At 33.0% G+C, this 25,436-nt stretch overlaps 1 long non-coding RNA gene and 1 pseudogene across 1 annotated transcript; one reads left to right on the top strand and one right to left on the bottom strand.

The window, feature by feature from the left end:
• Window positions 1-1,990: 1,990 nt before the first annotated feature.
• Window positions 1,991-21,930, bottom strand: LOC120179121. Its single transcript, XR_005521580.1, has 3 exons — window positions 21,584-21,930; window positions 11,033-11,047; window positions 1,991-2,001 (listed from the first exon to the last, which is right to left on the bottom strand). It is a non-coding gene; the product is annotated as an uncharacterized LOC120179121 (long non-coding RNA).
• Window positions 21,931-22,382: 452 nt separating this feature from the next.
• On the top strand, window positions 22,383-24,968 carry LOC120179120 (annotated as a pseudogene).
• Window positions 24,969-25,436: the final 468 nt, after the last annotated feature.

The raw sequence follows: 25,436 nt of genomic DNA, 5'->3' as shown, positions 1-25,436 counted from the left end.
TGTAGGTTCCACAGAAACATACACCAACCCACACAACTTGTAAGGCCCTGAGCACAAAGCCGAGGAACCTACGAAAATACTTCCTTCAATAATACCCCCCAATTAAAACATTTTTCCGTCATTAAACGGAGATATTAGAAATCAAAAAAGAATTCAGAACAGATATCATAACAGAATCCAGATCAGAAATCAGAACAAAATTCAGGTCATGTATCAGAACATAATTCAAGTAGAAAATCAGATAAAATATTTATATGATTAGGGAACACACCAGAGTTTACAGATATTATTCAGAGGTACTGGATAATCTTATCAAGCAGAGAAACACATATCTTCAGTATGTCGATAGAATGTTGGAATTTAGAATCACTATTGGAAGAGTTCAATAACTGACGGATCATCAGTTATTCAGAATATAATTTATTAGGACCATCTTATTTGGATAATTTTTGGAAGCTCTACGAAATCTGAAGGGTATTCAGAATCTTTACAATCTATGACGATTAATCCGATTATCGAACAACTCCAGATGAATAGCTTCCAGAACCAATACTTATCAACTTGTCAATTCATTAACCTTCCAGGTTATTCACTCTTTAATACCAAATACTCTTATACATGGATCATCTTCTGAGTCATCACTGAACAGATCTTAAGGAGACGAACAAATATTCTAATGGTCTTTATTTCATTTCCATGTTTTAACTATACTAGGAAATACTGACGTACTTGATTTGTGGTTCATAATCTATAGGGATGATACATCACATAAGTTCATCCGAGTTTCCAAACTTATTCCAATCTCTTACATAATCCTCAGTCCTTGAGGTTACTTGGTTCATTTAGCATTCAAGTCTATTCCAGTTACTTCAGGATTTTCTATAGTAATTCAAACGTTATTGAATTTCAGATACATGTTGCACTTTTGTTCCATTCAATTTGGTCTTCGTGGTTGATTTATCGAACAAACGTCCAATTCTTAGTACTGAATGCGATCTAGAGTTGAGCTGAATACTTCCAAAATTATCATCGATCCAAACTTGAGAAGACAAACATGCGTTCAAATAATATCTATGTCTTTCAGGTACTGACATATCATTAAGGTTGATCGACTCACTTAAGTTGTTCCATAACTTTTAGGGGTAGTACAACACCCATATTTTACTTTGATTCCTTAATTAATTTAAAACAACTACTTAGTCTAGGCCATAAGGGTATTTTGGTAATTCTGGTGCTCCATTTTATTCCATTCATTTCAGAGCTCGAAGATATCCAATCATTCCTGAGCTTGATGATATTCTTGAGTCATTTCCATTACAGTGGTATTCTGGTCATTCTATAGAACCGATGTATTTCAATCACTTTCTTTCATCCTGTCTTATTATTTAAATTCAATCTTATCATTTATTTTAGTCCTTTCGAACAATTCTGACAGCAGAATACCCCCATAAATTATTCTTCAGGTATTAACTCATTACTCGAATATTTTTGGGTCAAGTGCCTTCTCAAAATTTACAAACGGAATATCATGAATTTTTCTGTACAAAGACAGGACCTTAATAATTAAATTCTTACTTAATTGAGTTAAGTACAAATCCTCAAAGTACTTTCTCATTCAGGGTCAACTCAGACTATTTTATCTCTCAATGACATTTTCGTAATTTCTTAACCAGATAATTTCGATATTAACTCTTAACAAAAATAATATAATTTAAAGATCCTATGATTAATTACTTTCTTGAACACTCTCTAATCTTGAAATGATTCTCTTAACAAACTTCTAGTATCCTTCACAAACCCTCATAGGATCAAAACCGGTTATCCATAATTTCCAAGTAAAACTAACATTTCTTATGCACATCAATATTTTTATCAGATCAATATGTTTTTAAAAACCTCTTATCAAACTTCTATATTCCAAATCTTGTCTTTTTTATAACATAAGGGCATTTCCATAATTTTACCCTACCAAAGTATTCTCATAATTTCTCATCCAAGTACCTTTAACATTTATTCTTTGATGAAATAAATTATAAGTTACAGATTCATGTTGATTTCTTTATCACTAAGAACATAACTTGTAATTTAATCCTAACAATCCCTCAATTTCTTATAAAAGTCATCTGAACCATAATCAGTTACTGAACCTTTTTACCGTATTCAGATCGAGTGTAGAAATTAATCAACTCCACAAAAGTGACCAACATTATCTTATTCATGCATTTACCAATATCAACATATTCCAATAAGCATAAAGAGGTAGTAAAGTATTACCTCAATTTCCGTGCAATACTGATCGACCTTTAAATTCCATTCGAACGCCCTCGATCTTGAAATCATCTTCCAATATTTCCTCGGATCCATATCAATAGAAATTATATAAAAAACGGAGCTTAATTCTGAAAAATGGATCGAATCGAATGATAAATCAGTGAAAAACAACTTACCGAGTTCGAACTTGGCGAAACGGACTTCAGATTCGGACTTAGGACGTCGAAAGCATAAAATATGACTTTTCGAAAATTTGAAACTTTCGGTCAAAATCAAACTCAACGGGTTTGACTGGCAATTTCGAGACCTTCGGATCCGAATTTTGAAAAACGGACTACGGAATCGGATTCGGAACGTCGAAAAATGTCAGGATAGGTATACTTGGTCAAAGTCAAAGGTCGTTTAATACCCGGTCAAAGTTCTGGTCAACTGTGGTCAACGCTGGTGGTCAACGGTCAACAGTCGGCCATTTTACACAAATATCACCCTAATAGAAATTAATTACCTAATTAGCCACATTTTGCAAATATTTACTAAACTAACATCTGAATTTTACACAAATAGCACCCAAACATAAATTAATTACAAAATTATCACCCAAACGATGCCCACTCTCGGGGTGGCGTGTGGCGCGTGAATAGTGCTACGGTGTCGGAAAATTCCTAAAAATTATTTTAAGCGATTTTGAGGCACTTGCAAAGCTCGGTTCATAATTTTGAACGACGAGAGCTCGATTTCAAAATATCGGAAACTTTGACCGCTTCACCTCCTAACGCTCCACCGTCGACGGAGATAAGGAGGACACCGATAGACTCGGAACGCGATAGTGCGTAAGGTGTCGAAAACGGATTGCCGGATCGTCGTGAATTGACGAAAAACCAACGAAAATCGAGTTATTACCGACGATACTTCCGACTGAAATTAACGACGAACGACGATGATTCACAACGAAAGGTATGAGGGGTTTTGTTCCTCGGTCGACAACGAACACGATGATGGTTTTGGTTCGTCGATCGAAGGTCGGACAACGAAATTCGAGCAACTGGAAGATCAAAGTGTCGAAAATTCAGAGGCACGATGCTTGGGTCATCACAAGGTATAATGGTCAACACACATGTTTGTAAAACTTCATCGAACAAGACCATCGAGTATTGGACTCCAATGTAATATACGAATACGTGAAGGTGTTGGTTAAAAAAATCCAAGGAGTCATTGTTCAATGTTAGTTGCATCTATTCGAAGCTAGTTTGGATACCATGTAAAATACAACAAGGTTTGGAATGAAAAATTTAAGGCAATGAATCTGACGTATGAAGATTATGATATATCTTACAATGAACTATCAAATTTGTTACAAGTAATGAAGCAATTCATCCAGATAAACATAGTAAAGTCTCAAACCATGCCTGCATACGACAAAAAAGCTCGGTGAACTTGTTCCAAGGAAGAAAATATTTCATAGACTCTTTTGGGCATTCAGGTCATGCATAGAAGGAATTCTATTTTGGAAACTGATACATGCACCAGAGTCCATAATACATGCTTCTTTGGACAAATGTTTCTACTCGAACCTATTAGAAGAACAAAGTCTCGAAGATTCAAAGCATATCTATTCGGTAAGTATAATGTGAATGAATCATTAAATGATTCTAATGTTGCTCCCTTTAATGTTTCAGATTCGAGGTCGAATCTTTTTGGAGAAAGGGAGGATGATACATGCATCACAAGGCTCACATCAAAGGAAGAAATAATAACTCTTCCAAATGATCCACTCGTCCAAACATTGGAAAAGAAGATCAGAACAGAAGCAGACTTACGACGACTTTTTGAATGGGATCCTGATCTTATTTAGTCAATATGTCTTCTGGAGATACGACCGTCTGTCTCTTATCTTTCCAATGGTTCTTAAATCGCATCAATCCGATATCGGGAACTCAAGATATGGCTATTTTACTGAAGACGGTGCATGCAGAAAAATCCTATACGGGATTAATACGGAATATTGTAAATATTACGAATTTTCAATATTTTTATTGATTATTTGTAATATAACTTAGTATAGGATGATGCATTATCTTTTAGGATTAGACTTATTATTTTATTAGGAATTAAGGTTGGGTTAAAATATTATCTTTAGTTATTATTATTTTATTAGGAATTAGAGTTAAGACACGTTTAGTTTATTATTATTTTATTCATTAGTTATTTAAGACATTTAGAACTCAGCCCCTATATAAAGGAGGCTTCATTCAACTTTGTAAATAAGATTTCTTTGATCAATATTACAACGAGAGTTTGTTTTTGCAAGTGCTGATTGCCTTGTGCCTTCGAAGCTTCTTCTCCTGGAGTTCTTTCAAGTTCTTGTGAGGGAGATTAATCTTCACACTCCAATTTACCTTTTCATCGCGACTAGGAGGGTTGGTTAGAGCCATTTATCGTGTTTTCCTTTTCATTGAGACTAGGAGGGCTCGATAGGACACTTATCCATCTATTTTTCCACAAATCCATCCGCACCATCAATCATCTTTACCGTTCACCTTCATAAGGGAGATCTTTTGATTTCTTTATTATCTTATTTCATCTTTCATTTATTTATCTTTTGTTTATTTTATTCTAATCGTTTTGTCTTGATTCTAGCACATAAAAGAAACCCTAAACAATCCTAGCGACTGCCGCCACCTTCCCATATTCATCACCTTTGTTCTTCATCGAGTCTAGAGCTTTCTAGGTTTGATTCTTCAACAAGAGCAACGTTCAACAATCCGCCACCGCTTCCCTATCAGAAACGTATGGTCCAAGTAGATGGCATATAGTTGTATAGTCCATATAAGTATGTATTGTTAATAGTAGTTGCACAAGACGATGAACAAAATATATTCCAACTTGCATTTTTCATTGTTGAATGATAGATAATAGAGACTTGAGATTTCTTTTTGACCAAACTATGTCAATATGTTATTCGAGAAGATGGAGTTTGCTTGATTTTCGATCCAGGAACATATATTTTGGCGGTAATTAAACAACCAGGAAGTCATTAGATACCTTCACATGTATATCCCATATTTTATATCTGTCATATTGGTAAGAACAATATCAGTTTCATAACACCCGCATTCGTAGTGAAATAGTAAACATGTGTAAGTTTTATTTTATTTTCAATATGTGTGTATCCAGTTATGTATTTTTTAATTGATGTTTAACACAATATATATTATGAAACATGATACAAACTGCTTCAACCAAATTTTGATAAGAGGTTGGAGAATTTGAAGGTGTTTATGGTGAGTGTTTGGAACTAGGCTTTGAAAATTCTATGAGAAAAATGGTCACAATAATAGGATGGAGGTTGGTGATACGAACACATGACAACAAACCTTATTGAGGCCATTAATTCTGTACTAAAATGTACACATCATCTCCCAATAGCGAGTGTGGTGAAAGAGATGTACTTTAGGTTGGTTAAGGGTTGGTTTGATAAAGGGAGAGAGATTTAGTGTCTCATAAATAGAGGTCAAACTTGGGCTCATGCACTGATGGAAGCAATGAAAGCAAATGAGTGATTGGAAACCTCAATGTTTGTTCATAACTTTAACTGAATTGCCATATTTTTGTTGTCATGCATACGCCGCAACAAAGGAGGAGAAAGTTAAATATTTAGAGTCGATTTATGACATAGATGGTGACTATAGTCATTTTCAGGCATGGAGAAATTCATGTGCTCATTCAGTCGATCCATGTATATATATCAGTATAAACGCGTACACTTATGTTGATAAGTGTCTTCACATATAGAGGATATTAAATGTCTACAACTATGCTTTCAGATAGATTAATCACATTGGACAAAAAAGGCTTATGATAAATGATTGCCAAATCCAATGCTTCGTAGAAGTCCAAAGAGTCGACCTGAGTCCACTCGTATTCATACTAATATGTATTTCCATAGTAGAGAGAAAGCTCAATCGAAGAGATACATATTATGTAGGGTGAAAGTCATTAAAAAGTGTCCAAATCTGGCAAGATCATTAGTAATCATATATGTATTTGTATTTGAATGAATATTTGAATTTCTTTTATTTCAATTTGAATGAGTTTGATGGATAGATTTCCATATTTTATTTGAATGAATGAATGAATGGTTAGTTTTTCGTATTTATTTTTTAATCAATGTGATGGATTTTTCACATTTTATTTGAATGAGTGAGATAAATTAAATGAAATTAAACCACCTGATTGGAAAAATAAATAACATTTTCTTTAATATTGAGATACAAATAACAATGTAATGTTTATAATTCTTGTTGGTGCCAGGGTGTTAAGGAATCATAATGTAAAGGTGGGTATTGATTGTGTTATGGCCGTTACAGTTGCTCAGAAGTTTGATAGTCATCCTCTTCATTCACAAATGCATATGATTTGGTGTTGTAAATATATACCCACCACTCTGCTCTCCCATTCCACCAATCTATTCACATATCTCTGTTGGAAACGTAGACTAACAAATAGTCGTATTTGACATCATGGATGTCATGTGCTCAAAATCATACGTTGATTCAAACATGTGAGAGTAGATGAGTACATGAGGATATATCAACTTGGATGGCTGCAGGATGCTTAAACTCAAGTATGTATGTTGGAACAATAGAATCATTAAATGCTTGATGAAACAATCCCGCTTCATGGTGAGAAAAACTCTCACTCGGTATAGATTTTTTGATTTTACCGTAAGTATTCTTATATTTTTGAAATTTCCGCCTTTCACTCTGAGTTGTCAAGTAAGACTTTCCATTATCCCAATAATAGCTAAGGTAAGTCGAAGTCTAAAAATTCAAAGTCATCATCTTGAATGGGAGTAAGAGCTGACAAGTATGAACCTCTGTTGTTCCAAATATTAATGAAGTTTGCATGCTTCTGAACCCAATTCTCCTCATGCTTACCCCGTGCATCTAATTTGTAGAGATCCTCGTGATTGTATGGAAACTGCGAAATAGGTTGTCAAACTACCTCAACACTTTATTCCAAGACTAAAACTTGACAAAAACAAAATAAATCAACGGTGTAATAACACACCAATATTGACAACCATCTCAAACATCTTGTAGCAAACATGAAGTAATTTCATCACCTACGTACGACCCCCAAATAAACTGTAAAATAAATTTAAAAATCATATAAATTAATTTTGCCTTATAAAATAATAATAATAAATAAATAAACATAAAAATTTAAGGTAAGCATAATAGAAAGAGGAAAAGAAGTTACTTTAAAATTCAATTCATATATATATATATATATATTGCTTCTAATGTCAATATTCAACATAAACTCTTTAAAATTGTTATGTACCAATCTCGTTCTTTCTATTTTATGCACTCATGTGTAAATCAATTAAAAAATATTCGTTAATTATTTTTAATAAAAATAAATAAAATAATAATTAAGATTGTAAATCAAAACCAAATAGAAATATTACCTTTCAGCAAAAGAAAAATAATCGTAGTTCGACTAATCGTGTTAAAAATGAAAGTTTGTGCCAAGCCCATGATTCTAGTAACATCAAACATCCACAGATTCCCATTGTATTGATACCATTTACGATTAATGAAGCCTTTCACATCTTACAGTACAAGAATGCCAATATCATTGTTCCTTAACTATATTGACGAATATTCTCAAAATTTTATAAAAACGAGAGATACTGAGTGTGAACTAAATTACCAGATTTATCATGCACCAAAATTCCCCCAATCAATTGCAATATATATGCTCGAGTTGCATATAAAAATTTCTTGCTCGGTATTATCTCGATCGAGCGAAAATTGATTCTCCAACTATCATAGACTCAAACTTCGACCTTTTATGTAATACTCTCTTCCCATATATGATCCCATAAATCAAAAATGTCACATCAACCATTCACAAACATTCACCATTGAAAGACGCTAAAAAATTTGTATTTTTTTAAATTGCTAAATCGAGCAATTATTTAAAAATAGTAGTTGCGTAAAAATTGTAAATTAATATTTTAATATCAAAATTGGACTTAGTTTTAGACAACAATTAGGCAATTCAATACTGTATCATAAACTGTCAGAAAACTATCTGATTTAAATATTGTATCGATTGTAAATAAATACGATTTAATAAACTAATATTCATAATTAATAAAGTCTTTTTTAAAACTAAACGTACGTAACTTAGAAAAAAGACGATTTAAACAGATTTGAATAAGAGCAGTTAAAAAAACATCTTTAATAAACAAATGAAAATAATAAAATAGGAAGTCTTTATTGGTTCTGGTGGCATATGTTACTTCCCAAAAATGATACTAAAGCGTTCCCTACTTTGCTCGCTTGCTTGTACCTGCATGTGAAACAAAATTGTAGAGAATCTTGTAATCTTTCCGAATCAATGACTTTAAACAACAATCTATTAGGGTCTGACAAAGGAAATAACCGATATCAATTCTAATCAAATATCTCTCTTGACAATTTAATCAAATATCTCTCTTAATAGCAACTTATACGCACCTTATCCTTGCCTTATGGGCCAAAACGTTTATCCTTCACTCTATTTTTTCCCGAAATCAATTCTAATCAAATATCTCTCTTGACAATTTAATACTTATCTTATTCATCGATTTCAGGGTCATATTCAGTCTCAAGTTCAATTTCGCGTTCTCCAAACATAATAGTAGATTTCCCTTGGTCGATATCCTCTTTTTCAAATGAGTGAATTACAACCACATTTTAGCTTCTTCCACGCCAATTGGGAGGAACATTCTTTTCACAAAATAAAAGATCTCTTACGACGCTAACCTTTCTAGAACGGTATATAGAGTTTTCTCTAGTTTGTTCGAATTAGGAATAACCTCAATCTTCCTTTCAGCATAATCATGTGGCAATAACACTCCTCACTGTGTCAATGCACCATCATATGCAGACCGCCCAAGATGATCGATATTAACTTTCTTATCCTGATTATTAACTTCAAGAGGAAGTTCTAAATCGGTAGTTCGAAACAAATTTTTCCTACTTAGGACATCTAATTTGATTGCATACTATTTCACGCTAATAAAAATCAGCATCATTCATCAAATCATTTAATCACACCATATCAGTGACTCGGACATCCTAATGGCATGTATATACTTTTAAACACTTTAACATGGAAAATCCATTTAATCCGACTGATCCACATCAAATTTCTTCAATTGAAAATATCAGAATAATGTTTCTAACCTCATACTACCATCCTTCAAATTTTGTAAACTTTCAATTCAATCCGAATATCTAAATATTTTACTAAACTCTACTTATTAATAAATTTTTCTACAAATCCCGAATCAAAAATTTGAAACACACGAAAATACTACTTTTAAAGGGAACTATTTATTTACGGGATCAAAATATATAACTTTTAAAAATCACACTTTAGGTCCCTAAACTTTTCCAAATTTATATTTTAGCCATAAAACTTTCAAATTTTACATTTTGATTACTTGTTGAAATTTTGGGTATTACATTTTAATTTTGGTTTTACTATCATCTTACCAAGTAACACATTACAAAGTTGATACACCTTGTAATCATTTATCCGCACCACTAGCATCCCATTTGTTGGGACCCCGGGTTACATGTCCACGTCCTTCAAAGTTATTGTGCATTCTGCCACGAAAATCAAACGTATGTGTTTCTGGTCTCCAATGTTCAATCAATGTACTGATCTAACATGAGACCAACTTATACTCTCGAACAAATGTTACATAGTAAAATTCAGCCTCTTGCAATTTATCTTCAATCAAATGTGTGGCTTCATGTGAATATTTACTTGATGACGGAAGACTCGCTACGCATCTTCCTACAATTAATTAAATCCCATGAAGTTAATTAATTAATCATAAAATAAAATTCTAATATTTAATAATAATAATTCGTTCTCAAGTAAAATAATATTATTATATTAAATAATAATAACACTGTCATTTCTAAATGGCTAGAAATATGTATATTGTCAAGTTTCAGTAGTTGTTTTGTTCTACCATTTGAATGAATTTGTAACATTTTTTTAACAATAGTAGATCACTACAGAAAAATAGATCTATAGCGACGTTTTAAAGCGTCGTTAAAACTACTCCCGGCGTAAAAAAAGCCATAAAAAACGTCGGCCAAACTGGCACCACAAATGTTAATGGCGTTTTACTTTCACAAGTGTCGAAATAGGTCAAGTTCTATAGCGGTGTTTTACTTTCACAAATGTCGCAATAGGTCAGGTTTTATAGCGGCGTTTTTTATACAAACGCCACAATAGGTCAGGATCTTTAGCGATGTTTTTTATACAAATGTCGCAACAGGTCAGGTTCTATAGCGACATTTTTATACAAATGCAACAACAGGTTTGGTTCTATGGGGGCGTTTCTGATACAAAGGCCGCAATAGTATGGTTCTGAAGCATCGTTTTTGTACAAATGACGTTAATTTTTTGTACTTCGTTAGTGGCGTTTTTCATTCTAAAATGCCGCTAACCACAACCGATTTTCTATGGGGTTTTTCCTGCTTTTTATTACCCAAATTTAACATTTAACAATATCGAATAACAATCTTGAAATGTTTTTACGATTCCACTTAAGTAAAAATACATAAAAAAATATATATAAATCAAAGTTTACAAACATCCAGCTGAAATATAACGTCATTCATCATTGTTCAACATTGTTCACTACAATAATATTTACACTGCATACAAGTAGTCTACTACTTACAAGGTAACATAGATGCTCAAGTGTAAATCCCTTTGTGGATAGCCTTCCTGGGGTTGCCACCAATATATCCACAACCCTGATCTTTTACAAGACACAATCGAAAGAAGAATAAATATATGCTGTTACATTTTTAATCCATGAATACAAGTAACGTGGCCTATAGGAATCAATCAAAATACAAAAGAGTGGTAGCAAACTGAAAACTTGGTTTTCCCCTCCCAAGTTTATAGGAATCAATCAAAACACAAGGGTGATAGCCAACTGCTCCTGCAAATGATCAAATTCCAATAATCAAAGCACATATGGTATCCCATAGTTGCTTGAGAATAAATTCCAATATAAATGATTGTCAATATCAGAAGTAAATAGTATAAATATTCTTCAGACTTAAATAGTCAAACAAGTAACAAAAAGGAATACTTTCCAACATGAAAAAGAAATTTCATATGGGAAAATAATAAGGAAATCGCATGCAGAAAATAATGATCAAGTTCAGTGCTCAGCCAAAAAGTATTATAATACATAGACATGCGAGGAAAGGTGAAAAAACATATTTGAGCAAAAAAAAAAATCAAGTTAATCTATTGTACATCAACCTACTTAAGCCACAAATATCAGAGCCATGTCAAACACTGATTATTCTATCGAATTTCATCATAAGTCAACCAGGGATATTTTCATATCAGCATAAATAATAAGTAGGACAAAAGATGGCATCAATAAACTTAAACTAGATAAAACTCATTAAGGCAAGATAATAAACGTGAAATTTAAAAAGCTTAATAGTAAATTTGATATCATAAACATGAAATTTATATGTTTAGTTTCTAATTCAATTTAGCCTAAGAACCAAACAAAATTGCAAACAAGGAGGAAAAATAATAATTTCCTCGCTTCAACTTGCATAAGAACGTAGTTGGCTTCTTTAATTTATTCTCATTCCTCTCACCACTCAAAAACGGTGTAGCTCTCCTATTTCCCATCCGTGAGCCTATCATCGAACCATGCCCTTTGGCTGAAGACGTCATTTGGGCCTTCAGGGAGTCGGGAAATAAAATTAGAAGCCAGACCTAACAAAATTGTATATGCAGATAAAGAAACAAAGCCAAAATATACGAGTACGATGTAAACATATCATAAAGAAACTCTAACAGAATGCCAAAAACTGAGAACAGGCTAGCAACTTGCGTCACTAGAGACCCAAAAATAAAGCTCATAATTGTGTTTAAACTTACTGACTTGAAGAACTAAAACTAAGTTTTAATATTTTAGCTTATCCATTCTGAAACTCAAGAAAAAGTAAACATGAAATGTGAACTAAGTACTGCCATACTGCAATCTGTAGCTTGATTATGAGAACATATTTAACTGAAAGTTAGTAGTAATTCAGATAGCATTTCAAAGTTCAAACTAAAATGCCAAATTCCATGATTCCGAATCTTTCAAAGCTATTGAATGTGAATCAATAAAAGGCAGGTAAAAACAAAAGAGACATTAGAATGTTGGGGAAATACCTCAAATCTTTCAGCAGCAACAGCCTCTTTGATCAACCTCCTAAATCTCAAAACAGGCTCCTCTTCCTCGAATATCTTCAAAGAATCACGTATCATCGCAGTTTCTTTATAATCCTAAAATCCCAAACAAACCTTCTTGCCTCGTTTATATAATTAGAAAAATGAAAAGGAAAAAACACAAAACAAAAGAGAGATAGAAAAGAGCAGACCTCAGATTTAGCAGCAGCCTCCATTTGTTGTTTCAACGTTGCATAAGTTTGTAATTCTATAGTGGCGTTTCTGTTGAAAACACCTCTAATTTTGACATTTAGTAGTGTTTTTTATATGAACACCGCGATGTGTAAAATATTATCCGCGTTTGTATAGTAAACGCCGCTAAAAACTCATTCTGATGTAATGAAATCATCTAAAAATTAATTTAAACAAAGATAATTTAATCTAAAAATAATCTAAACTAACTAACTAATTTAAACAACAACAATAAAAATTTATCTATACTAATTTATGAATAAAATAATCAATCAAAATTTCTTCTTTCTTTCTTCTCCTCTCCAAGTCTCTTCTTTTCACTTGATTTTCGGTTCACCCATATCCTATATATTTCAAATGTCATCCCCTTTACATAATTATTATAACATTATTGGGTACCAATAATGGTACCATGCACGCATTATTGCTTCCCGTATCAATTGTTTTTTTGCAGCATTATTGCTGCCATGCATGCATGCAGCTTCACGTGAGTAAGAGCTGGCGGGAAGCAGGAGAGCAAACCGAAGACACATTGCAATTGCTGCGTTTCCCCTTGGTCGAATACGTATTGCAATTGTTGCGTTCCCCCTTGGCTGAAGACGCATGGTAGTCCTAGCGACACACCATGGACGCGAATAGTAAAACTTTTTTCATTACATTATTGTAAAAACAATTTCGGTGAAGTTATAAAATTTTAAGAGAGGTGAATTTATAAATTTTAAAAATAATAATAAATTATTAATAAAAATAAAAATATCTAAAATATATTAGAATTTAATTTTTTTTAAGATGTCTCCGTCAATCCTTAGGTACATTCCTGAATTAGAATTACTTAAAAGTATTAAACTTTAATACAAAAGAATAGAAATCAATAATTATGTGCACATGAGATATACTAATATTTGAAAAAATTACTTATCTAAAAATTCAAACTAATAAATAATAATTTGTGTCAAGGGAATTTATAGTACAATAATAAAATATTTTTATTAAAATTAAATTTTAGTGGACCTTAAAGCCGGATTAATCTTAAACAACCTATTCCTATTAATTTATGTGGCATTTAAGCTTTGGATTTTTATTTTATATCTCATAATTTGGAAATGTGCTATTGGTTATTTAACTCCAACCTATATTTTTTTATTGTACTATAATTTTTTACAAAATTTTACTCTAAATTTAATTAGGGATGGGCACGGGTCGGGTCAGATTTTTGGCCTATCTGACTCCGACCTGAGAAGTGTTATACTCTACCCATCACCCGACCTATCTCCGATTTTGAAGAGTTCCATCCGACCCAAAATTTGATCGGAAAACCCGATCCGACCTATCAATCCCAGATTTTCCTTATTTTCTCGTTTATTCCCATCTTTTTAATATTTTCCCAGTTTTCTTACTAACCAAACACACAAACAAACATAAAAATAAAATGAAAAACTATGTTGAACTATGGGAAATCTGGAATTTTTAAAAATAATTTCAAAAAACAAAATAATAACTAGAAGAAGAAATCTAATCCATAAATGTTGCATGCGATACTTGAATCATCATTCGAAATTTGAAAGACAATCTTTAAAAAATTGTTGCTATGAGATGAGAGAGACCATAGATGATTGTTGTTGATGATGGTAAAAAACAAAATAAACTCTAAAAATGCATAGGAAATGAAGAACAATGAAAAAAAATTAAAAAACAAAAATAGGAAATGGAAAACAAAAGAAAAACAAAGAAAAAGAGGGAGAAGGAGAAGGAGAGATAGGAAGAACGACAAAAATGTGGGAGAAGAGAAATGAAAACAAAACCCTAAAAATTATATATATATAGTGGTATTTTTGTAAATACATTAAATATTATTTTATAATTATATCGAGTCGAGTTAGATATTTTTTAGTCTAAATCTGACTCTAACCCGAACCCGATATTTTCTTATATGTAACCCTACCTGAACCCGATTTAAAAAAATCAACTTTATAGGGTCGGGTCAAAACCCATCGGGTCTGGGTTAAATGCCCATCTCTAAATTTATCATTATCTTTCAACTAAGAATTTTCAAAAACCTCTCTATCACAGCAGTTACTTTTTCTCTACAACAGTTATTTTACTTGGCCGCCAGTTACGCAAGTTTTTCTCTTTCTCAGGCAGTTGTGGTGACCTTACACGACTATCTCCCTGTCATGTTGTTCCTATTTTTCGTTAATTTTTATCTACTTTTACTAGTTTTCAATTATAGTTTAACATATTTTAATAATGATGTTTTTTCTTGGCCATTTTCTGATAAAGAGTATCATGGCTACTAGAGCTTTTTGGACTTTCGATGCAATTTTTTTATTGGTCTTCTTCTAAATCTATGCTTCTTCATAATTTCATGGTTGATTGCTTTCCCAATGCCTGGCTTTTTTGTTCGTTTGTCCATGACGATCAGTTGGTTATTGAATAGCTAGCCGAATGTGATTGTCGTTAAGGGGATATCGCTTTTTCATTTGTCTGTTTTGGATTTTCTTTAAGTTTTTCTCCTCTATGTTTGATGCTTGGGGCCGTAGGAGTGATATGTTTATGTACGTCGTTGCCTTAATTATTTACGCTATTACTTATTAGGCCATCACTAGTCGATCATTGTTATATTTTACTTATGATAGTCACGATTGTATTTGTCCAGTATGTATTTGACACAACGTTGTTAATGATGTGTTGAACTATATTTTGATATAATAATTTAAGGCAAAATGTTTATGCACTTGAATTGAATTTGTTCAAAGTTTTCAAAAATAATTCAAAGTCCATTTATAAGTGGAATTGAGCACAAAACGTTTTTCTAGACAACTAGTACCGATACTGTAAGAACATTATCGATACCTAATGAACATACCAATACTATTCATATGGTACCGATACCAAAGGTAAGGGAAGTATCGATACTCACTAGGTAGTATCGATAATCACTAGGTAGTACCGATAATACCATCAATGCTCAAATTCCAGAATACAAAAATGGTACCGATACTCAAAGGGGTACCGATACTACTTTATATAGTAATATCGATACCATAGGCATAGTATCAATACTATCAGACCCCAAGGGCTAGTAACGGCTAGTTAATTTAAATATAACAAAGGTAGTATCGTTACTCCCTTTAGGAGTACTGATACCCTTTGTTCTGGGAAGCTTTATTTTGCACGAAAATTGATCCCCAACGACTCCAAAACACCTCCAACGGCTAGAAACGTTCACAAAAACATTCCAACATATAAATACAAGTTGTGGACACTTGAATAAGTTTTATAACACCTATCCAAGCATTCAAACACAAAAGAAGAATTTTCAAATCTTATTTTCATCTCTCTTGTAAATATTTGTGTTTTTAGTGTGCTAAATCTGTAAACACCCTACCTTTGAGAGTTTTATTTCTTTACTTCTTTTTACCTTTTGTAAAGGGGTTTTGGTTCTATCTTAGCCAATTCAAAATATAGGGAGTTGTAAAGGATATCTCTTTATCTTTGAAAAAGAAAGAACAAATTAATGAATTTGTTAGAAAATCCTTAGCGAGGAGCTAAGATAGTGGATGCAGACTTGGTTGATAAGTTGAACCACTTTATATCCTTGTGCCAAATTTTTCTATCTTTTGTTCTCTTTACTCCCTAATCATATTTTTATCAATTAACCCCCTTTGTACTTTTTCGGTTGTTCAATTGAGTCTCTTCATAATCCTAACAATTGGTATCATAGCTTGACTTATTAGAAGGTTTAACCATCTTGAGACGATTCTCGAAGAAGCTCTACCGATTCCCGAACAACCAAAAAAGAAATGGCTTCAACCTCCGGTGCCTACTACATTGAAGATTCACAACCGGTGAACAAGTCACCCTACTTCAATGGAGCAAATTATGCCTATTGGAAGAATAGGATGATGCTCTTCATTTAAGTAAATGATCTAGAAGCTTGGAACTCTATCATGAAAGGTTACACCATTCCAACCGGCGAGATGAACGATTGAAGTGATGGAGAGAAGAAGAAGTTCCAACTCAATGCTAAGGCTATGCACATTCTCTTTTGTGCATTAGGCCCAGATGAATATGAAAGAGTCTCATCTTGTTCCAATGCTAAGGAGATATGGATAAGCTCCAAGTCACTCATGAAGGAACCGATGAAGTGAGGGAAACCAAGATAAGTCTTCTCAACCATAGCTATGAGAATTTCAAGATGAAACTCGATGAAGACATCAAAGCTACGACGTATAAATTTTCCGTGATTATCAATGGTATTAAGGGATTTGGAGAACTAATCTCCAATGAGAAGCTTATGAGGAAGATGATATACTCTCTTCCAAAGTCTTAGTAATCGAATAAGATGACAATTATAGAAGCTAGAGATCTAAAGTCTCTCACTCTCGATGAGTAGATTGGTTCTCTTCTTACTCATGAGTTGATGGTGAAAGAAGATGAAGAGAAGCAAAACAAGAAGAAGAAGGAGGTAGACATTGCCTTCAAGTCCACCAATGAAAGCAATCAAGATTCAAGTGAAGAGGTGAATGAAGACGATGAAGAAGAAGAGATGTACAAGCTCTTCAAAAAGTTTAAGAGATTCATGTCTTCAAAGGAAGTGAAGCATGAATCAACCAAGAAGAAGGGTCCCGTGGTGTGCTTCAATTGTCAAAGAAAGGGGCATGTCAAGTATGAATGCCCTCTCCTAAATAAGAAGGGATCAAGCAAGAAAAAGGCATTTGTGGCGGCTTGGAATGATGAAGATGACTCAAATGATGAAGATGTAATAGCCAACCTATGCCTCATGGCTATCGAAATAGATTCAATGGTATATTCTAACTCTAATGATTTAAATTCATATTCTTTTGATGAGTTACAAGATGCTTATAATGAGTTGTATTTGGAATTTGAGACCATGAATTCCAAATATAAGAAATTGATTTCAAAATTTAAAGTTGAAAATAATTTGATTTTGAAAGCCAAAGTTGATTTTGAAAATCAAAATGAAATTTTGAAAAATGATTTAGAGCTTTCAAAAGTCAAAATCAATGATTTAGAAAAAGAAAATTTTGATTTGAAAGTTAAGCTTGAGAGCTTAACAAAAGAAAAATAATTAATTTCTCAAAGCAACACATTATGTTTAAAAATGGAAAAATGTTCACATTGTCATTTCTATGGTCATTTGGAACATACTAGTCCCATAAAGAAAACAAAAATCTTTTAAAATTAGACAAGTATGGGTTCCTAAGGGAACAAGGGGTATTGAAACTAACGTCCAAGGATCCAAGCAATTTGGATACCAAAATCAAATAAATATCTCTTGTAGGTGTGTGGGAGCAATGATCATGAAAATGAAGAAATCAAGATGCTCTAGCCACACTCTAAAAGAAGTGGGTAACCTCTAAGCTTAAAAGCTTTTTAGTTTTGCATAATTGGTTGCTCATTTGATTTTTGACATGAATGAGTTTTGATCTTAAATGGTTATGTTTTGTTTTTCATCTCATGTATGTTAAAAAGGTTTTATGATAAACATTTTAAATTTTTAATGATTTTTCATAATTTTTAGTTCATCATAGTTAATTTTGGTCAAAATTGGTTTTAAATGCAAATGATATCTCTCTAACAATTGATATCAACTTTTCAAATGCTTTGATATTACAAATTTTAAATTTTGACCTAAATTTTAAATGTTTATGCATGTGTTTTAAATGTTAAAGATATCTCTCTAACAATTGATATCAAAATTTTCAAATGCATAACATTTTTAAAAGCTTTATGCATATGCACTTAATTTCAACATTGGATATTGTATAAAGTATTTTAGACTTGGATATATTGAATTTCTTGTGTTACTAACATTTTTGTTACTCTTTGTTGAAATTCAATTTTGTTTAAGTGTCAAATTTTTAAAGTCAATTTTTGTTTGGAACTTTTTAAGGGGGAGCTTTGATTTTTCAAATGGTTTTTAATGTGAAAAAAATTACCACTTACTCTCCAAAGTTATTTTTGAACTTTAAAGTTTATCTAATAAAAAGGGGAGAAGTATGGTTTGAAAATTTTAATTTCTTAATGAAAAAGGGGAGCTGAACTTTTCATACTTTTTCCAACAATTGATATATTTTTCATTAAATATTTTATTATGGGGGAGTTTGCCAAAACAATTTTTCAATGTTTTGTTATATCAAAAAGGGAGAGATTGTTGAACTATATTTTTATTATAACAATTTAAGGGAAAATGTTTTTGGACTTGAATTGAATTTTTTCAAAGTTTTCAAAAATAATTCAAAGTTCATTTAAAGTGGAATTGAGCACAAAACATTTTTCTGGACAAGTAGTACCAATATTGTTCTTACAGTATCGATACCTAATGAACAATACCAATACTGTTCATATGGTACAGATACCAAAGGTAAGGGAAGTATCGATACTAACTAGGTAGTACCAATACTACCATCAATGCTCAAATTCCAGAATGCAAAAATGGTACTGATACCCAAAGGGGTACCGATACTACTCTGTATATTAGTATCGATATAGGCATAGTATCGATACCATCATGCCCCAACAGCTAGTAACGACTAGTTAATTTAAATATAACAAAGGTAGTACCGATACTACCTTTAGGAGTACCGATACCCTCTGTTTTGGGTAGATTTTGCACGAAAATTGATCCCTAATGGCTCCAAAACACCTCCAACAGCTAGAAATGACCACAACAACATTCCAACATATAAATACAAGTTGTGGACACTTGAAGAAGGTTTAGAACACCTATCCAAACATTCAAACACAAGAGAAGAATTTTCCAATCTTATTTTCACTCTCTTGTAAATATTTGTGCTTTTAGTGAGCTAAATCTGTAAACACCCTACCTTTGAGAGGTTTATTTGTTTACTTTTTTTTTTACCTTTTGTAAAAGGGTTTTGGTTCTATCTTAGCTAATAAAAAGAAAGAACAAATTAGTGAATTTATTAGAAAATCCTTAGTGAGGAGCTAAGGTAGTGGATGTAGACTTGGTTGATAAGTCGAAGCATTTTATATTCTTGTGCAAATTTTTCTATCTTTTGTTCTCCTTACTCCCTAATCACATTTTTATCAATTAACCCCTTTATACTTTTTCAGTTGTTCAATTGAGCCTCTTCATAATCCTAACATGATGCTTCTTAGAAATGAATATATCATAGTTCTACTTAAAAAAAGATTTTCAAACTGGTTCCGATAAAATAAAGGATAAATTATACGTTTAGTAATTTAACTATGATTTTTGTTCCATTTTCGTAACCTAGTTATTTTTTTTTAAAAATCATACATAATGTTTAGTTTTAGTTTTATTTAGTCACCTGTCACTATAAAATTAACAATGATGCTAATTTGTCGTCATAAGGTAATGTCACATCATCATTAAAAAATATCATGCTAGTAATTTTATTAATTTTTAACGATGGGTAACCAAAACGAAAGTAAAACGTAACATTAGAAATAGTTTAAAAAAATAATAGTTGAGTGACTAAAACCAAACAAAAATGATAGTTAGTATACTAAACGTGTAGTTTACCCTAAAGTAAACAAGAAAAGGGTTTGTCATTCTTCTCAAATAGAGTAGCACATGTTTTGGCAAAATGGGCTTTATCATGTATTTCTCCAGTTTGGTTTGTAGATGACTACCCTGAGTGTATCTCAAACAGTATTGTGCTTGATGCCATTGGTTTAGATAATTAAATGAATTTTCTTTTCTAAAAAAAAGAATTTGACCCTCAGGCAATTCTTATTCTCTTTTTTCTTTTTTTTTCATATTATATATATCCAAATTCACGCCTTGTCCTTCTCCTTCCTTGTTTCCTATAAACTCGGCACTGCATTCTACCAATCAAACAACACCCATTGTTGTTTTAAAGGAACCACTGTTATCAATGGGGTTTTAAAGACGAAAACAAAGTTTTTGTTTTTAAATTATTCAGTGAGGAATAGGGAAGGATAGAGGAAAGGAAGAGGATGTCCTGTTTATTGCCACAGTTCAAGTGCCAATACCAAACTTTCTCTATCAATTTCAGGCCTCACCATTGTAAGTTTTCACACTCCAAAGAACGCCTTTCTTAAAAAAAGAAAATTTCAAATGCTTAGTGTCTGTATAAAATAATTTTATTCCATCTTAACTGAACTTGGGGTGATTTGCTTTTTTCACTAGTTTTGAATTTGGTGAAGTCCTATTATTCATAAATGCATTTGTTTGTCATCAGTTAAAATTGAGAGTGGACTGATAGTTAAGGATAATTTTTTCTTGATTAATCTAGGATAGTTAAGGATATTTAGCCCAAAGTGAAAAGGGTCTTTTTTTGCTAGTTTTGTGTTGCATTGTCATTCTCCGCTTTTGGATTTGTTTCAACCTGAATCTTAATTTGTTTGCTCTATTTTCGGTAGTAATTTCAATGCCATAAATATCAATCAGTGTGCTCAATTTTGACCAAGTTTTGGATGATCAAACCCTATCCCATGTCAGAATGATATTTAATCGGATGGATTCGATTCTGGTCTGGTTGCAAATGCCTTTTATTTCTACCATAATTCAGACCAGTTTTTGCTGCTTTTGTGTATTTTCATACAATAGAACCTTTCTTTATCTCGGATAAGAGAGAGTTTAATGCAGCTTTGTCGCTTTTTCAACCTCTGTTGGTTGTTCTGACTCTTTATTTTTCTTGAGGTATGGGATATGACCATCCAAGGATTGTCCAAAAATCTTGAGAAAAAAAATTGAACATACGCATTTCGGATATGTACCGATGTTCAGCACTCACATCCGAATCCAATGAACATAACAATTTAAATTATGCCAACCCCAGCTTCATTTTCATTCTTAATGGGTTTCATTGAGCATTACCTACATTTCGATTGTTAATGCCTTGCATAAGAGACAAAGAATGAACTGTCTTCACAGCACCTGAGGGACTAATTAGCTTAATTTGGCTTTAGAATTATATATCATTTAATCTTTCCTTTGGGGCTAGTTGTTTAATTGATTTTGCTACAATGGGTAATACTTTTCTCCTACTAAGTAACACAATTGTTGCAAGTTCACTGATGCTCTTGCAGTTAGCAGATTGATCTATATTGGCTTCGATGCTCGTGATTCACGTATTAATAACTTCCTTAGAAGAATACAACAATGCGTTACAATTTTTTTTGTTTTTTACTGCAATATTTCCAATGCCCCCTGCTGCAACAACCCCCTTAACTAGTCAATCATGTTTAGAATTCTGTAGTTTGTAATGCTTTTGTTAGTGTATTTCTTCAAATGTTTATTAAATGTAAAGCTTTAAAGTCTCATTGGATCTTAATGTTTCTTGTATGCTCATTATCCTACTTGGTAGCACTACAATTTCTTTCTCGTGATTTCTTGGCTGAATCTGCAGCAAGACATAAAGAACCTGTATGTTTCCGAGAACAATGTGTTTTATCCACCACATCACCATCAACATTGAAAGCAACAACCGCAATGCTTGATGTAGGAAGCTAAGTTTGCCAATTTTTTCAGCTCATACGAATACAGCTATTGCAGATAGAGAAGAGACATATATAGAGGCAATGGTCCACCCTCAGTGGTAGTTGTGTTCTTTTAGGATATGAACTGATAATTTCTGTGAAAAAAATCTGTATTTTCTGTTTCACTTCTCAAAATAGATGTGTTTCTTACTTCATCTATTTTATTGCTTCTCAATAAACTTATGAATCGTTTATCGCTTATGAAGTTCATGCTAGACAATGAGCCCAAAATTTTCAAGGAACTGCATTTTGGTTAGAAGTCCATGGGGTTTGCTGTAGATCCATTTGAGTTGTTTTTATTTCAGCAATTCTGTTTTCTCAGTGATTTTCTAAAATCAAGGAACTGTGTTTTGGCGCTATTGTCTTGCTATGTTGCATCATTTGGGCCTGTATTTAAATTTTTTAGTATCTGGTTATATAATCTCATTGTGGTAAGAGTCAAATTTTACTACAGACGTTGGTGCTAGTTATGAGGTTAAATATGATATATGAGATACAGTTAAAATTTCACTATCTCTGATATGTCTGCAGGCATGCTTTGGAACAACTTTAGGAACCAAAAATCTTCTTACAAGCGATGAGACTGTAATTGTTGCCGCCGCCGCTGAAGCCATAGCTCTTGCACGTGCAGTTGTTAATGTTTCTAAGGATGTTGGCTTGATGTTTAAGAGCTATGGTTCTTCTAAAACAGAAACTAAATCCACAACTGATACTTCCACATCCAAGTGGGCCCTGTTTACTGAGTCCGAGAGGGCTGGAATTATTGGAGATGGCCTTAAAGATGTCCGTAAACTTGAAGATCATTCAGAGAGAAATTCCACAAAAGAATCTGATGAACTAGAACCAACAAATGAAGAACTTGAACTTCTTGAGGAAGAATTATCCAGAAATGTAGCAGTCAGGTCAAAGCGCCAACCTGAACGAAAAGCCAGAAGAACGAAAGCAGCAGCAGAGGGCTACTGTTGCCAATGTTGCTTCTGTGAAGTCCAGTTCCACCAATAAAAAAGGGCATGGTTCTTTGCGAGACGTCTCTTCTGATCCATTGCGTAACTTGAGAGGGACTAATGGTACTTCCAGGCTTCTCACTGCTAGTGAAGAACTTGAATTATCAGAAGGAATACAGATATGATAATTTTGACAAGCATTTGATAAACAAGACTCTTGTCATCACATAATCTGTCACAGCCATATTGATAAACTAATTTTTCCTTGTATTGTCGACTTCAGGACCTATTGAAACTGGAAAAACTCCAGAGGAGCTTGCAGAGCGATCCGGAGGATTTCCAGCCTTTGTAGAGTGGGCAGCTGCTGCTGGAGTTGATCATAAGACCCTGAGGAGGCGCTTAAATTATGGCATACTTTGCAAGGACAAAATGATTAAAAGCAACATACGACTTGTTTTTTCAATTGCAAAAAACTATCGGGGAACAGGGATGAATTTCCAAGACTTGTTCAGGTATGCAATATCCTACATGCAGCCGCTCTTCCTGAAGAAGAAAAGAAAATAAAAGATAGAAAGAGCAGCTTCAGGTTATGTTTTAGTGTCTTATTCTTTCTGGTTCACTCACAGGAAGGATGCCGAGGCCTTGTAAGAGGCATCGAGAAGTTCGATCCTTCCAGAGGTTTCAAGTTTTCAACTTACGCTCACTGGTGGATTAAGCAAGCTGTACTCTCCGAACAGTCAAGGACAATTCGCTTGCCGGTAAGTTCTATCGTGTTCCAGTCCTAAATGCATTGCCATGGAAGTCTCTAAGATAAATTAAACACTTCAATTACTGTTATAACAATATTTCTTGATAACTGTAGTTATTATTGAAATTAATGCATCGAATCGGTTAACTCTGCTGACTTTATCGGCTTTGCAGTTTCACATGGTTGACGCAACCTATAGAGTGAAGGAAGCTAGAAAGCAGCCGTACAGCGAAAATGGACGACAGCCTAACAATAAAGAAGTTGCAGAGGCAACAGGGCTCTCCCTGAAGAGGCTCACCACTGTTCTACTCACGCCGAAGGCTCCTCAATCTCTTGATCAGAAGATCGGGATCAACCAAAATCTCAAACTTTCGGTCTGTCCTACTTCAAATTCTTATCTTCTCCATTTTCAACCTGTAAGCATTACAGCGTACACCGGAAGATATCCTGATCGGAGTATGTTAATATATTTTCCAGGAAGTAATTGCGGATCCTGAAGCAGGTACACCGGAAGATATCCTGATCAAACAGTTGATGAAGAAGGATATTGAGAAGTTGGAAAGCTTGAGTCCGAGAGAGAGACGGGTGATTAGATGGAGGTTTCGAATGGAAGATGGAAGGATGAAAACTTTGCAAGAAATCGGCGAATCGATGGGTGTAAGCCAAGAAAGAGTCCGACAAATCGAGTCATGTGCCTTTCGTATGGCTCATAAGATCCCAGGTAAGGGTGTATGTCTCTCAGATGCATATCGAACATAATTACGTGGATACGATCTTTCGATGACCGTTGAAATAGCTTTAAAAACCAAACGCTCATGTTCGAAATATATTCTTATCCGACACTCACCTGAATCCAAGTAACATAGGTGAAGATTGGTGATGAATCTACTAGCATGCATAGTTGAGGATTAAAAGGCTTGTTTAAGAAACACATATTTCTTCATTAACGAGAAGTACAAATATACAATGGCGATTCATAGATAAGCAGACATTCTTTTGAATGAAACGTTACCATTTTTTTTTTTCATTTCTCAATTTCGATTCAACAATTTGTGTATGAATATTGTATTTCATGTTATTGGGGCTTACATAAGTTCTCAATTTTGTGTTTATGGGTTAGTTCGAATCAGCATGACATATGAATAAAATTGTCTTAATTACAATAACCGTGTTTAACTTACAATATAATTAATAAAAAAATTCAATAGAAGTATTTGTTCATGTTGAACTTTTCCGAATTACAAAAAACCATGTTTTAAATATGCAAGATCTGCCAAATAAGATGAGTAATTCCATTTATAAACAATATATTTATAAAAAAAATAAAGGAATTAATCTATTTTTTAATGGATAATTATTGTTGCGTTACAAAAATATAATTCTACAAATATTGTTTAGTCAATGACAAGTCTCCTTTTCTTTTTTTTGGTAAA

The sequence above is a fragment of the Hibiscus syriacus genome, unplaced genomic scaffold (assembly GCF_006381635.1).
Source record: "Hibiscus syriacus cultivar Baekdansim isolate YM2019G1 unplaced genomic scaffold, ASM638163v2 tig00112402_pilon, whole genome shotgun sequence".
Taxonomy (NCBI): domain Eukaryota; kingdom Viridiplantae; phylum Streptophyta; class Magnoliopsida; order Malvales; family Malvaceae; genus Hibiscus; species Hibiscus syriacus.
Note: the sequence above shows the minus strand (reverse complement) of the source record. Positions and strands in the feature narration are given on the sequence as shown.